The sequence below is a fragment of the Onychomys torridus genome, chromosome 4 (genome assembly GCF_903995425.1).
Source record: "Onychomys torridus chromosome 4, mOncTor1.1, whole genome shotgun sequence".
Lineage (NCBI taxonomy): Eukaryota > Metazoa > Chordata > Mammalia > Rodentia > Cricetidae > Onychomys > Onychomys torridus.
The window spans coordinates 99,518,780-99,533,254 of NC_050446.1; positions in this window are offsets into that span (position 1 = coordinate 99,518,780).

Genomic DNA, 14,475 nt, shown 5'->3' on the forward strand with positions numbered 1-14,475 from the left:
AAATCCAGTCTCAAAACAAAGGAAAAGCGGAAAAGAAAAAGAAATGTGAAGTCTTGCAGTTAGAAGGTGGATTAGCACAATAAACAATTTTCAATCTCTCCAACCTGTCTGACCTCTAGTTACCTTCCTCAACCTTCTAGACTCCTTCCTCGACCAAACCCTTTTCAGCGTCAGAGCCCCTAACAGCACCTGTTAGAGAGTCTGCCAGTGACAACTTTGTTCACAGCAACCTGCCGAGGTCCAAGGAGGAGAGGGGACCTATACAGACCTCTTGGCTGCCTCTTTCTTCTCCTTCTCCTCCTCCTCCTTCTTCTTTTCCCTCTTCTCCTCCTCCTTCTTCTTCTCCCTCTCTTCCTCCTCCTCCTCCTCCTTCCTCTCCTCCTCCTCCTCCTTCCTCTCCTCCTCCTCCTCCTTTCTCTCCTCCTCCTCCTTCCTCTCCTCCTCCTCCTTCCTCTCCTCCTCCTTCCTCTCCTTCCTCTTCTCCTCCTCCTCCTTCCTCTCCTCCTCCTCCTCCTTCCTCTCCTCCTCCTCCTCCTTCCTCTCCTCCTCCTCCTCCTTCCTCTCCTCCTCCTCCTCCTTCCTCTCCTCCTCCTCCTTCCTCTCCTCCTCCTCCTTCCTCTCCTCCTCCTCCTTCCTCTCCTCCTCCTCCTCCTTCCTCTCCTCCTCCTCCTTCCTCTCCTCCTCCTCCTCCTTCCTCTCCTCCTCCTTCCTCTCCTCCTTCTCCTCCTTCCTCTCCTCCTCCTCCTTCCTCTCCTCCTCCTCCTCCTTCCTCTCCTCCTCCTCCTCCTCCTCCTTCCTCTCCTCCTCCTCCTCCTTCCTCTCCTCCTCCTCCTCCTCCTCCTCCTCCTCCTCCTCCTCCTTCTTCATTGCTTTACCAATTTACAAATTCAACTCATATGCTGGTCTAGGTCACCCATGTCTGCCAAAGCTTTTCCTACTTAAAAAAACATCACATCCCAACATGAGACTCAACAAAGTCACTAAAGTCCTCCATACCTTTCCCACGTCCCTACTGAATCAACTTCCTTTTTAACTATCCTGTGAACATCAATCTTTCTGGCCTTGTGAACTGGGGATCAAATACAGCTTCTCTCTGTCTCCCCAGTAATCCCCATCCTTCCTTTGTGGGCCTCTGGCCCCTGGTATTTGCAGGGATCTTGGATGGAGACAGCCACGTGTTCCTAATGGCTCTACCTAGCCAGTCCATCAACAACTGATCCCCTCATACTCAGGTCACACCTCCTTTGTCTTAAGGAGGGCTGGGTCGCTGCATTGCTCAGATTTTCTGCCCCCACCACAGCCAGGCAGTGAGATGGATTCCATCTGTTGCCGTGTCCCATAGCCACAGGAACCAGGCTGAGACAAGCTTTTCTGTTGCCTGTTTAGACGTCTTCCCCAGTTGGAGCAGTTCAGGGGCTAAGTTCTTCCTGATTGTCAGCTTCCTGTACAGGACCTTTGTTAAGGCCTCCAGATGCATGCCAGATCACAGACTTCCCCTTTTTTCTAGTAAAGGTCTGGCAGACACGAAGGTTATTTTCTATACCTGTTGCCGTGTTTTCCTTTCCACTCTCCGATTCTTCCCATGAGTTCCAAGTTCTTGGCCCCAGGAAGTGCTTCTCAGCACTGATCTAACTTGTACTCTTCTCCTATTGGTCCCAGGCATGAAAAGTGACAAACACGTCCACGTTCTTCTTCCTTTTATCTACTTTACCTGCCAAATCAGAGGTGAACACAGAGGACACGAGCTGAATCTCCCTGTGTCATGTACTTCCTCCTGCTAAGCATCCACCCAGGCTGCAGTTGTATCACATCTTACGTATCAGGAGGTTGCCTGTGGGGGTCAGGTAACCTCCACAGCCTCTTGCCAACACTCCCAGCCCATCCATGCTACTTCCAAACACTGTGAAATTTCGTTACACAACTGTGGGAAATGTAAAAGAAATATACTGCCTTTTCTGTCAAAAGGTTACATAAGACAAAGAAAGCTACTTAATTTTTTTTTTTTTTATTGCCATTTTGCAAACATCCCTCCCGATTCAGCACTGTCCTGGAATGAAAGCATGTGCTGGAGGCCTCTTTCTCTGCTCAAGGCTTCATTCTGCTTATCAACTACTCCTCTCTAAGCTAGCCAATCTCATAAGAATGTGAGGCACCAGTGCACTTTAGGGAAAAAAATCCAGTGGGCCCCTTGCTGGGTGTGTTTGCTCACTTGACTTAGCTTGGCAATTCACCCTTCTCTAGAAGGAAACCTTTTCTCTTCAATAATTGTATGGTCACTTTCTTAAGGCCCCCAGACCCAATCCTTATTCTTTAACAGTTCTCAGAGCATCCCTGTACTCAAGTGGACTCCACTCATTAAGCAAGCATGCCAGTCTGCATCATAGAGAGGAAGACTGCCACTCTAGGATTCCCGCCTTAGACACTCCAACTCCTGATGGCTCAACTTTAGTTACACATCTCACCGCCACCTATAGCAAGAACCCTGAAACCACTCCCATAGTAAAAAGGTACCCATCACACTTCCCAGAGGAAAGACAGCTATGTGGGAATTCCCTCCTAGAGTGCTCTACCCCAGGCTGTTCAGCCTCAGTTGTACATCTTGCTACCCATAACCAGGACCATCCAGTCACACATCGCCAACTCATCTTCGATTCTGTCGATTCCCTGTTTGAGTATCTAGGATGTGTAAAAGACTTTCCTAGGGAGATCTCTCTCTCTCTCTCTCTCTCTCTCTCTCTCTCTCTCTCTCTCTCTCTCTCTCTCATTCTCCCCAGAAAGTCAATCAGGAAAGATGAAAGAAACAATTCACCAAAGTCCAACTTCCTAAACCAAAATCCAATGGGTTGTTATTGAGGCCCCAACAGAAGCAGGGCGGAGCGCTTACCTGCAGCAGACTGAAAATCCCACCCCGACACTTCAACAATTCCTGGAAGCTGCGGCCCTAGAGCTCTCTGCACAACATGTGGGCGGCTCACCAAGTCTGAGGGATCTCTCATCTTCTGAGATGGCTAGAGCTCAGCTGGGCTGCTCCGAGTCCCCTCCACCCTCCTGTCACAGGGGTTGCTTAGAGTTCCTCAAAGCTGACGTGGGGCCTTCAGGACTGGTTCAAGTCTCCACTTTCCCAGAAAGTGCCTTTTTGCTTTATTTGGTTCGTTTGTGTTTCTTTACCTCCACCCAGTGAAAACAGGGAAGCTTAGACTCTTTCTTGGCCTTCTCTCCCCTTAGCAAGGCCACTCTCTCACCTGAAGGCCTCTTCCTACCAAGAAACAACTTCCTTACCCAACAAACTCCTCCCCTTCCACCTTGGGAACGTGCCATTACACAGGCACTGAGCACGTCAAAGGAATCCTGCTCTCCGCTCACTCAATTCTCTCTCGTTTTCTTGAGAGTTGGTTTGTCCTAAAGTCTAGTTTTCCACTCTTGCCTGCTTTCTAGAAACATCTACCACCCCATCACCCGAGGCCCAGGTTGCTTCTGCTGGTTACTGGTATTGATGCAGTGATATCCCCAGGTTGAAATAGGAAAAGGTGGTATACTAATTCATCTTGGTTTCTTTTCTTTTCTTTTTTTTCCACTGTGACAAAATATTTAAGAATAACATCTTAAAGAAGAAAAGTTTTGTTTTGTTTTGGTTTGCTTTTTTAATGCAATGTTTCTAGAGTTTCATCCACTCTGGCTGACTCTATTGCTTTGGCAGAGGGTGAAACATTTAGTAAGTAGCGAAGAGAATCTGCTGTTTCCATCATGGCAAATGAGAAGGAAAGGACAGAGGTAGAGGAAGGGGCCTGGGAGAAGAAATACCTCCAAGAATACTCTGTTAGTGACCTGCTTCCTCTCAGACTGTCTACCACCTCCCCCAAATGTCACTGAGTTACGAATTGATCAATGTCTTCATGATCCAGCTGCCTCTTGATGATTGGATCCAGGAACTGGGGGGCCAAGTCTTCAACACATAAGCTTTCTGGGAGAAACTTCATACCCAAACCACAACCATGTGATCTTGTATATTCCTGAGGGACACAGATAACCGGGAAAGTGACAGCAGGCTCTTTGAGGTAGCTGCTTCTTGTTCCCAGAAGACATTTGGAGGAGAAACCAAGGAAGGTGAGGGGTTCTGCTTCCTGGTCTGTGCCGTGTGAAGAACCATGGACAGCCACAAGCCCCTGCCACCATGAACTGAACTCCTCTGTTTTGCCTCTATTACACCATAGTGGACTGAATCTAAAAGTGTGCCTCTAATAACCCCGTCTTTTCCTCAGATTGCTTCTGTCAGTAACAGAAAAGCAATGAATGCAGGAGGGGGCAGAGGGAAATGGCTCCAGTAGGATGTCTGTGCTGTGGTCCTTCTTCCTGCCGTTTCCTGTCCTGGTATAGGAAACCTTTCCTTCTTTCTAACTAGTACACATGTGTTTGGGGAACTCCGGATAATCAAAACTGACATTTGAAACTATCATTCCTTTTACTTGGACTCAAATAGTAAATTAGAAAACATTGCATGCAAGGTGTCCAGGAAAACTGTAAAAGAAAAATCAGACCTGCACCAATGCCAGATGGACCCATAGAAGGACTCTCTGACCGGAGACCAGTCAACAGAGATGGCTACATTGTGAAGTTAATTTTGTAGTCCAATAAGAAAGCCCAATGAGAAAGGAAGATATGCTATGAAGAAGCACTATGAGCCAGGAAAGACAGAGAAAGCACCTCCAGGGTGTTTCAGTTCAGTCCATGTAACCCTCCTCCATTTACAGCTCCTCATCGCCCGGACTTGCCCTGCATATTTGACAAGAAGTTTAACTTTAGCTTTTCAGTCCCACTCAACTGCTGATGGGGCATCTTTGTGGCTTGTCTTGATGATCTCCATTCAGCTTAATTGAGAATGCAGCAGACATTTGGGATGCTGTCTGTTCTGTGATTATTAATAAAATTATACCACAAAATTCTTGCTGGGGATGAAGACTCTGGCCTTGCCTGCATGTTGAAGGTGATGATGTCTCCAATCAAATTATTCAGCACAGCAGGTTTGGTAGAGCTGGGAACAGTGATTAAATGTGAAGGAATTCTTTCTAGAGTGTGATGAACCCACAAAATCATCTAAAAATAAACCCCCAAAGCAATGGTCTCTACGCAGGAGGGGCAACCAAAGGGCCCTGAGGTCTGGACTCAGCTTCAGCCAAGCTCTCTGGTGACTTTCCTGTGTGCTTTTTTGTTCGTTTGTTTTTTTTGTTTTTTTTTTTGTTTTTGTTTGTTTGTTTTTTGTTTTTTGTTTTTTTGAGACAGGGTTTCTCTGTGTAGCTTTGTGCCTTTCCTGGAACTCACTCTGTAGCCCAGGCTGGCCCGGAACTCACAGAGATTGGCCTGCCTCTGCCTCCCAAGTGCTGGGAATAAAGGCGTTCGCCACCACCGCCCGGCTTGTGCTTTTCTTCTTAAAGCTATCTCTTTCACACTACTTACTTCATAAGAGCTAAATGATGCCTTAAAACTCAATAACAGTAACTCATCTATGAACTATAATTACAGAGATTTTGTCTCCTGATACGTCTGCATTATCTAGAGTCAGCTTTTCATGATGACCGCCCTCATTAAGTCAGATTGACTGTTGAGTGTATTCAACAGAAAGCCATGCTCTCAGATTTTATCTTAAGTATTTCTAGCCCCACCAACTTCTGCAGCACAACAAGACAATAATCTGTGAGTTAGTCTAAATAGTTTCTCAGCAAGAAATACTTGTGTGATTTCCTTCTAGGCCACTTAACTGCTGGTCAGTTCTGTGTCCACCTACAGAGCTATTTCTTAAGATGTGTTTAGTGTTGTAAGTGTTTTGCCTGCATGTTTGGAAGTGTATTGCATGTGTGCTTGGTGCCCATGGAGGTTGGAAGAGAGTACTTGATCCCCTGAAACCGGAGTTATGGATGGTTGTAAGCCTTTGTGTTCCTGCTGGGAACTGAACCCAGGTTCTTTGCAAGGGCAGCCAGTGTTCTTAACCATTGAGCCATCTCTCCAACCCCTCCTGAGCTATCTGTATACTTAAGATCCCTGTGTTGGTCTCATGAAATTAAAATCCTGTATCTGCTCATTGTGTTCTTCATGAGAGCCTTATAGGAATATTTGTATGTGGTTGCTACATTATACACTAATAAAATATTTTCCAACATGTCTGCACACACTTCTGAGAAGTTTCCCAATGACATTTTTTAGGGGTGTGTGTGTGTGTGTGTGTGTGTGTGTGTGTGTGTGTGTGCGTGCGCACGCGCGCGCGCACGCGCATGCATGTATGTATGTATAGGCCAGAGGTCAATCTGATGTCATTTCTCAGGAGTCACTCACCTTGCTTTTACAGACAGTGTCTTTCATTGACCTCAGACTCACTGAATAAGCTAAGATGGCTGCCCAGGGAGCCCCAGTGATCTGTCTGTCTCTGAGTCCTCACACTGTGAAAACAAGTGCACACCATTACACCTTCAAACTCAGGTCCTCTCATTTGTGTGGGCAAACGATCTACTGAGCTATCTCTCTAGCCCCCATAATGGTGTGTTGGGCCAAAAAATTAAAAATAGTACATTAGCAAAATTAAGGTATTCTGAATTCCTGCAAGAATAATTTTCATTAATTTTATATTTTAGATATTAATCCAGGTGGTCAGTGTTTTTGATTTCTCACTTCTCTGTCTGTATTACCAGTTCCCTTTCCAGCTCCCCTATTGTAACCATCTGTTTACAAAAGCACACTTCCCACCTGCCCCCAGCCTGCCTCAGACTTTGTTCCATGGTGGAAAGACCTCCAGAACAGAAGCAAAGAAACACATTTCAATGTTAGTGTCAGAATCCTAAGTGACTTCTTGTTTTCTTGGCATTTATGGCTGACGGTGACCTTCAGCATGAGAAACAAGGTTGCTCTGGCCCATTTGGGGATGTTCTAAATTCAGATAGAGTTGGCTAGCAAAGAACAGTAAAAGGACAGTCTTCCATCACTGCTTGCATCTCTCCCATCCCTGCTTATTGTCCAAGAAAATATACCCCTGCGGAGAAGGGATGCAAGAGTTTTCAACCCCCAACCCCCAAATATGAGAAAGCTCCCCTACAAAGGACCCTCATCACGGGACGATGACGCTGGCCAGTGACGCTGGCCAGAGCTCTGAGACATTGGAAAACTAGGGAGAAAGCATGTTGGTAAATGTGTTGGTTTGGATGCATTTGTGATAAACCCCCAGTCGCGGATAAGGCACTGGGGGCTCATTAAGAAAAGTCAATGTAACATCACGTCCACTTGGTGTAATTGAACATATGAGGCCAGATTTGAACTCTCTACTTGCCTTTCCCTGTGCCTCTATCATTCTTTGTCTAGTGCGTGGTCTGTGACTGACTGAATGTTGTCTTGTGACTCTTACCCTGTGTCTGTCTGTCAGTCTGTGTGTCTATGCCCCCAACAAAGGGCTTTGCTCTCTTTTATACAAAGCACAGAAAGCTTACACAGGAGAAGGGATGAGGGATACTTGCAGAAATCTTTAACAGTTTTACAAGGGATTAAGTCAACCACTCGGACCACAAATCCTGTCAAGCAGCGTCCCCACATTATTTTCAACATTCATGGGGAATAGTCATTCTGTAAGGTTGCTGTCAACCTATTTGCTGTTTCTAGCATTTATTACCATAGCATGCATTTCTCTCTGTGCCACAGGAGTGGAAGAGCACATAACTTAAGATTACAACTACGTATTAGCTTAGGTTGTATATGTTAACTACATGGGAAATCTGTAGCCGGAGGCTTTTCTGTGTCCTGCAGCCACTTATAAAATAGTCACCAGAGGCTTATATTAATTATAATGGCTCAGGCTTATTATTAACTAGCTCTTACAACTTAAATTAACCCATTTCTAACCATCTAAGTCATGCCACCTGGCCGTGGCATTGCCAGTCTGCTGGCATGTTGCTCCTTGGGCAGCTAGATAGCATCTCTCTAGACTCTGCCCTTCTTTCTCCCTGTATTCAGTTTGGCGTTCCTGCCTAACTATAGTCTGCCCTGCCATAGGCCAAAGCAGCTATATTCACAAACCAATAAGAGCAACACATATTCGCAGCATACAGAAGGACACCCCACATCAGAAATCCAAGGCAAGTAAGGCTGGTTCTTCCACTGTTCTCTTAAAGGTTAAGCAAACAGGCTGAGTACTCAGCAGGACAGCAGTCTTAAACTTAAGTGACCTCAAGATGTATTATTAACTTTGGCTGTGTCCAAATGTTCCAGGCTCTTACCATGCAAGAGACGTTTTCAAAATAATGCATTGCCATAGGTAAACATTGTTTAAAATGGCTACTCAAAGTACCACAAATAGTGAGGCTTATCAAAATTAAGCACCCAGAGCACTTAAAATACTAGGTTATAATTTCATGTAAATGAAAAAGATTAACAAAGTCAAAGCATTTGATTAAAGATCCGGTGTTACCCAGAAAAAAAATTCATTAGATCAATTTTATATTTTAAAAAATGATAAATCAAGCACACGTTTCAATTAAGAGAAAAAAGCAATAAAATATATACAAGAAAACCTGAAATAAATGTTAGTAAGTTTAAAAGAAGACAAGAAATGGTAAAACAATAATTAGAACTCTGGAAAGAAACCAACTGTGGTGTTTTGGAAGAAAATAGCCCCAAAGGGAGTGGCACTATTAGGTTGTGTGGCCTTGTGAAGTAGGTGTGGCCTTATTGTGGGAAGTGTGTCACTGTGGGAGTGGGCCTTGAGGTCCTATGCTCAAGTTACACCCAGTGAGATAGTTCACTTCCTGCTGCTTGCTGATCCGGATGAAGAACTCTCAGCTCCTTCTCTAGTACCACGCTTGCCTGCATGCTGCCATGTCCCACCATGATGATAATGGACTAAACCTCTGAAACTGTAAGCCAGCCCCAATCAAATTTTTTCCTTATGAGAGTTGCTGTGGTCATGGTGCCTCTTCTCAGCGGTAGAACACTGGCTAACACACCAAATCACAGTTTTAAACTCACCAGAGTGCTTCTATGCTAGTGAAGGACAGATGCCCAAGCAGGTAAAAATGAATAAATCTACCATTTCACAATACGGGCCCATGCAACGGAGAACCTCCAAACAGGGAAAAGCATGAGCTGGTGTCCAGAAGAGGAGGGGAAGAGCTGAGAGAGAGAGAAACAAAGTCTCTTTTTAAAATGCTTTGTTTGTTTGTTCTCAAGACAGGGTCTCACAATGTAGCCCTGGCTATCCTGGAACTTGCTCTGTAGACCAGGCTAGCGAACTCAGAGATCCACCTGCCTCTGCCTCCCAAGAGCTGGGTTTAAATATCTGTACCATCACATCTGGCTTTCTTAGGTTGTTTTAAGCTTGAAGCATAAGAAGTTGAGAAGGATCAGAAATGCATCTGAGAAGATAAAGCCCAGGAGGAGGGAGGGAAATCAGAGAGCATGTCCTGGGGAAGAAGCTGCAGCCCCGGGAAAGGAGCACTTCTGAAGGGTCCCATCAACTCCTAAATGAAGTATTTAGCAGTCACTTAGCACCTGAGAGCGTGGGCAGGTTCACTGAGTTGTCAGTCTTCTGGGGGCATGTAGAACCTGCCGGGGACGAGAGAAGCACCAGGATGCAGACGCTAGAGCGTCTGAGGTTACATGGCAAACTTTGCCCCAAAGCTCCTATTCAGTCCTCCAGCTGCCACTGGGCACATGCAATTAAATAAGTTAGCAGGACTAACAGCTGCAGCCTGATAGAATAAACTGTGGTGGGGAGATATTGTTATGCCCAGATTGCGGGGACCCCCAAAAGGCCACCAGGGAGACTGAATCCCAGATGTAAAAGCAAAGAGCCTTATTTTCAAGCTCGGAGCTTGGATTTCCTGTCCTACACAGCCAGCGGTGAGAACAGAGAGCCCTGAGCCCAGGCCGGGTGGGGTTTTTATCATAGCAGAGGTTGGGGCAAGGGGATTTTCAGGGTTCAGGAGCCTGATTGGCTGACATTTGTCTAGGGGTATAGGGAATGTTGGGAATATCAGGTATTTCTCCTTAGATGCAGGCCTCCCTGGGTAGGGTCAGTTTATGGCCTTTCCTGCCTGGGTCCAGGTGTTACCTGCCAGAAGCTTTCTCTAGGCTTCTAAGCCTGTCATGGCAGCTGTGTGGTCAAGCTGTTTTGGGTCCTCCCACAATATCTAGCTCTTAACTTGAAGTAGCTTGGACTTAAAGTCGATGTTTGTTTTGAGCTCCACTGTTATTAACAATGATTTGTCCTGTTTCCTCCCTCAGAATCCTGACGCTCCTTTTCACTTGGCTAATGGCCCTTTCTCTGTTCAGTCTAAAATAACCCCAGATGAAAAAGTGATCACAATAAGCACTTTCTATACCCAAATTAACAAAAGATATTGAAGGACACTATCAACGTGATGGGTATTATAAGTCAAGCAACATTTTGATTTGAATAACACACCAAGGTAAGGGCTGGAGAGATGGCTCAGTGGTTAAGAATACTGACTGCTCTTCCAAAGGTCCTGAGTTCAATACCCAGCAACCACATGGTGGCTCACAACCATCTGTAATGAGATCTGGTGCCCTCTCCTGACCTGCAGACATATATGCAGGCAGAACACTGTATACACAATAAATAAATCTTTAAAAAGAAAAGAAAAGAAAAAAAAAAAAACCCAGTAAGCACTTTGAAGCATTCATGAAATTATATGACTTTGCTAATCTGGAAGATAAGATATGAGCTCACACACCAGAGCTAAGTGCAAATAAATGATATAGTAAGTGTTGCAGGAGATAAGATGGGAGCAGAAGTCACTCCTGGATGAGTCTTGAGTGAAGTGAGATTTTGATCTGGGACAAGGGAAAGGGAGTTGTAATTATTACATGATAAGAGAGGCAAGGATTCAAACAATTTCTCACGCGAATCTCTTCCGAAACTACTAGAGAAAGGACTCCAGCAAAATGAAGGGACCAATTAAGAGGGAGGCACTCGATCCATGGAACCATGCTACAGTACGAGAGTGATGTGGCTAGCTTTTCAGCAGGACAAAAGTCACACTGAAGGACCCTGATGTCACAAGACACCCCAAGACCAAGTTCTCAGCACAAAGGAGACTTATTTGGGAATAAGAGACAAAGACAGGAGATAGAGGATGAGGGAGAAGGGGACAGGAACAAAGGAGAGGGGGAAGGGACATTTGCCTCAGAGGAACAAAGGACCGGCCCCTGGACAGAGCGGAGACAGAAGTAGCCTGGAGACAAATGGAAGTTTATTAAGGTGAAAGGAGAAACCCTATGTTAGGATGAGGTGTTTAATTTTGATTGAGTGTGTTAATTAGGACAGCTAAAGGGGGACTTTTGATGCTGGACTTCAATACTTTGATAGCTGGACCTTGGTGGTCAGCCTCAGGGGGAGGAAGTGGCCAAATAAGGGCATACACCTTGGTGGTTATTAGCTTTAGGGATGCAGGGAATGGGGGAAAGGTACAAGGCAACGGGTTTGCCACACTCAGGCCTGTGTTTGCCACATTCAGGCCTGTGTTTGCCATGCTCAGGCCTGTGTTTGCCACACTCAGGCCTGTTAGAACCCCTTCAACCACCACAGACCAGAGCCAGACTATGGAGGAGGAGGCTCAGGGGGAAATAGTCACTGAAAAAGGATTAAATGTGTGTTTCCTGTAGCATGTTTGGAAAAACAATACAAAAATAATGGGCAGATTAGATGTAGCCCCTATAAAACAAATGGAAAAACAATTAGCTCAAGACTCATTTTTTTTTTTTTTTTAAGTATCACACTATTTATCTCAGTTGTGAATGATAGAGCCATGATAAAGGACTTTCAAGAGAGGACTTGCTTAAAAATCCTTATGAAACTATTCCCAGGACTGTGTTTAGGACAGTGTTAAAAGAATTATTTTAATTCAGAAGGTAAGTTCTGAATCATTTTTAAAGAAATATCAACACATAATCTAGAAACAAAGAAGTAAATTCCAGTACAAAAAGCCCAAACATTGGGAGTATTTCCCTTAAGGAATGGGTGTGTGCAGAAGTTTAAGGAAGGCATCATACCTGTTTCTTATTTTGAAAAGCAATACAAGGAAGAAAAATCTTCAATTAAAAGTTAGAGGAGAGGGTTGGGGATTTAGCTCAGTGGTAGAGCGCTTGCCTAGCAAACACAAGGTTCTGGGTTCGGTCCTCAGCTCCAGAAAAAAAAAAAAAAATTAGAGGAGCTAGGTGGTGGTGGCACATGCCTTGATCCGAGCACTTGGGAGGCAGAGGCAGGCAGATCTCTGAGTTCAAGGCTATCCTGGTCTACAGGGTGAGTTCCAGGATAACCAGGGTTACACAGTGAAACCCTGTCTCAAAAAAACAAATAAATAAATAAATAAATAAAAAAAAGTAGAGGAACTGGGGTCTGGGGATACAGTGTAGTTGATAAATTGCTTGCCTAGACTGCATAAAGCCCTGGGTTCCTCCCTTAGTTCCTGTTAAAATTAGGCATGGGGGATCACACCTGCAACCCCAGCACTAGGGAGATAGAGGCAAGAGAATCAGAAGTCCAAAGTCACCCTTTTCAAGGCCAGTGTGGGTCAGGGGGATACATGAGATCCTGTTTCAAACACATAATTAATTAAGAAAATAAATACAATTAGCAAACAAGGCCCCAACTTTCCCTGAGGAACTAAAGACAGTTAATGATTGCCCACCCATGCTCAAGAAAGCAAATCTAGTTCACAAAGAACAACACACACACACACACACACACACACACACACACACACACACAAACAGAAGAGGTACTTCATTAGAAGGGGTTTGGAGAAATATGATCAAAGCACATACACATTCCTGTACAAAACTGAAAATAATATATTTATATATATATGTTTGTGTGGGCCCGATTGTCTGTATGTGCACCATGTGTGTACATGTGCTCTCCAAAGCCTGAAGACAGGGTTGGGTCCCCTGGGGCTGTAGTTACAGGCAGTTGTGAGCCACCCAGTGTGGATGTTGCTAACCAAATCCGGGTCTGATGTATGATCACCAAGAGCTCTTAACAGCTGAACCTTCTCTCCAGGCCCAACAGCAATTTTGTTGTAAAGGAATGGACACAAATGCTAAGATTTCAGGGGTCTGGCTGACTGAACAATGAGATCTCTGTCTGTCTTAGTGTTCAATGCTGTGAAGAGGCACCATGACCAAGGCAACTGTTATAAAGAAAGCATTTAATTGGGGGTTTGCTTCCAGTTTCAGAGGATCAGTCCATTATCATGGCAGGAAGCAGACAGGCACCGCACGGAGTAATAGCTGAGAGCTACATCTTGATCCTCAGGCAGCGGGCACAAATCGACACTGGGCCTGGTGTGGCCTTTTGAAACCCACCATGAGACACCAGGAATATAAAAGGCCAAAGTCTATAGGGTCCTTCCCTTATGGATTTTGTATCTAACCAATAAGTAGACAATGGACCAGAAAAGAAATACATGCTAGTAAAATGGCGCTGGTTGGTGGCGCTGGTTACTGGCTGAAAAGTCAAGGCCACGGCAGAAGGCAATGTTAGTTTTTAGAGCTTTATTGGGAGGGAAAGGGAAAGAGAGAAGAGCCAGGCCTGGTGAGGAAGGGAAGTGGGGGGGGGGGAGCAGAGCAGAGCGAGAACACAGAAAAAGAGAGAGGTGGGGTCAGCGTCCTGCTTTTTAATGTCGATGCCAGCACCTGCTGATGACATAACACGTCAGACCCAGAAAGGAGAGCAGAAGCCTAACAATATACACGTACAGACTGTAGTAACAAGAAATGTAAATAGAAAAATATTCTGATAGTGAACAGTGCTGAGGGGCGGGAGGGCAATAACTTAAGTTTTTTCTGAATGGCCTCTAGGAGATAAATTGAGTTTTGCTGAAGCCAAAGCTGGGTCTAGAAACCATTAGAAAGACACGATAACCAGAGGACAGCAGGATAATAACTCAAGACGGAAAATGAACAGAATGCCTCACCGTTGCTAGAAATGGAGGAAGTTCTGAGCGTGTAGATAAAATTTAAAGCCTGGGCCCAGAGAGAAGGCTCAATGGAAAAATGAGCTTCCTGCTCAAGCCTGGCCACCAGAGGGCCACCCCTAAACCCACCTACACATGGAGGGAGGAAGAGGAGCTGACCTCACACCCTGCATGGCCTGCCGGACCACACATACACATCATGCACTCTCACAACCACAGATTTTCTTTTTCTTTCTTTCTTTCGTTTTTTTCGAGACAGGAATGTTCTGTGTAGCAGTCCTGGCTGTCCTGGAACTCGCTCTGTAGATCAGGTTGGCTTCAAACTCACAGAGATCCACCTGCCTCCCCCTTCCAAGTGCTGGAATTAAAGGCGTGCACCACCACCACCTGACTAATAACAGATTCTTTAAAGAGCCTCAGGAAGCTAGTGTGTTGCACACCCACCAGACGACCGCACTGGCCTGTAGAAAAGGCATGGAAAGGGCGACCGTCCCCTAATATGTCTTGT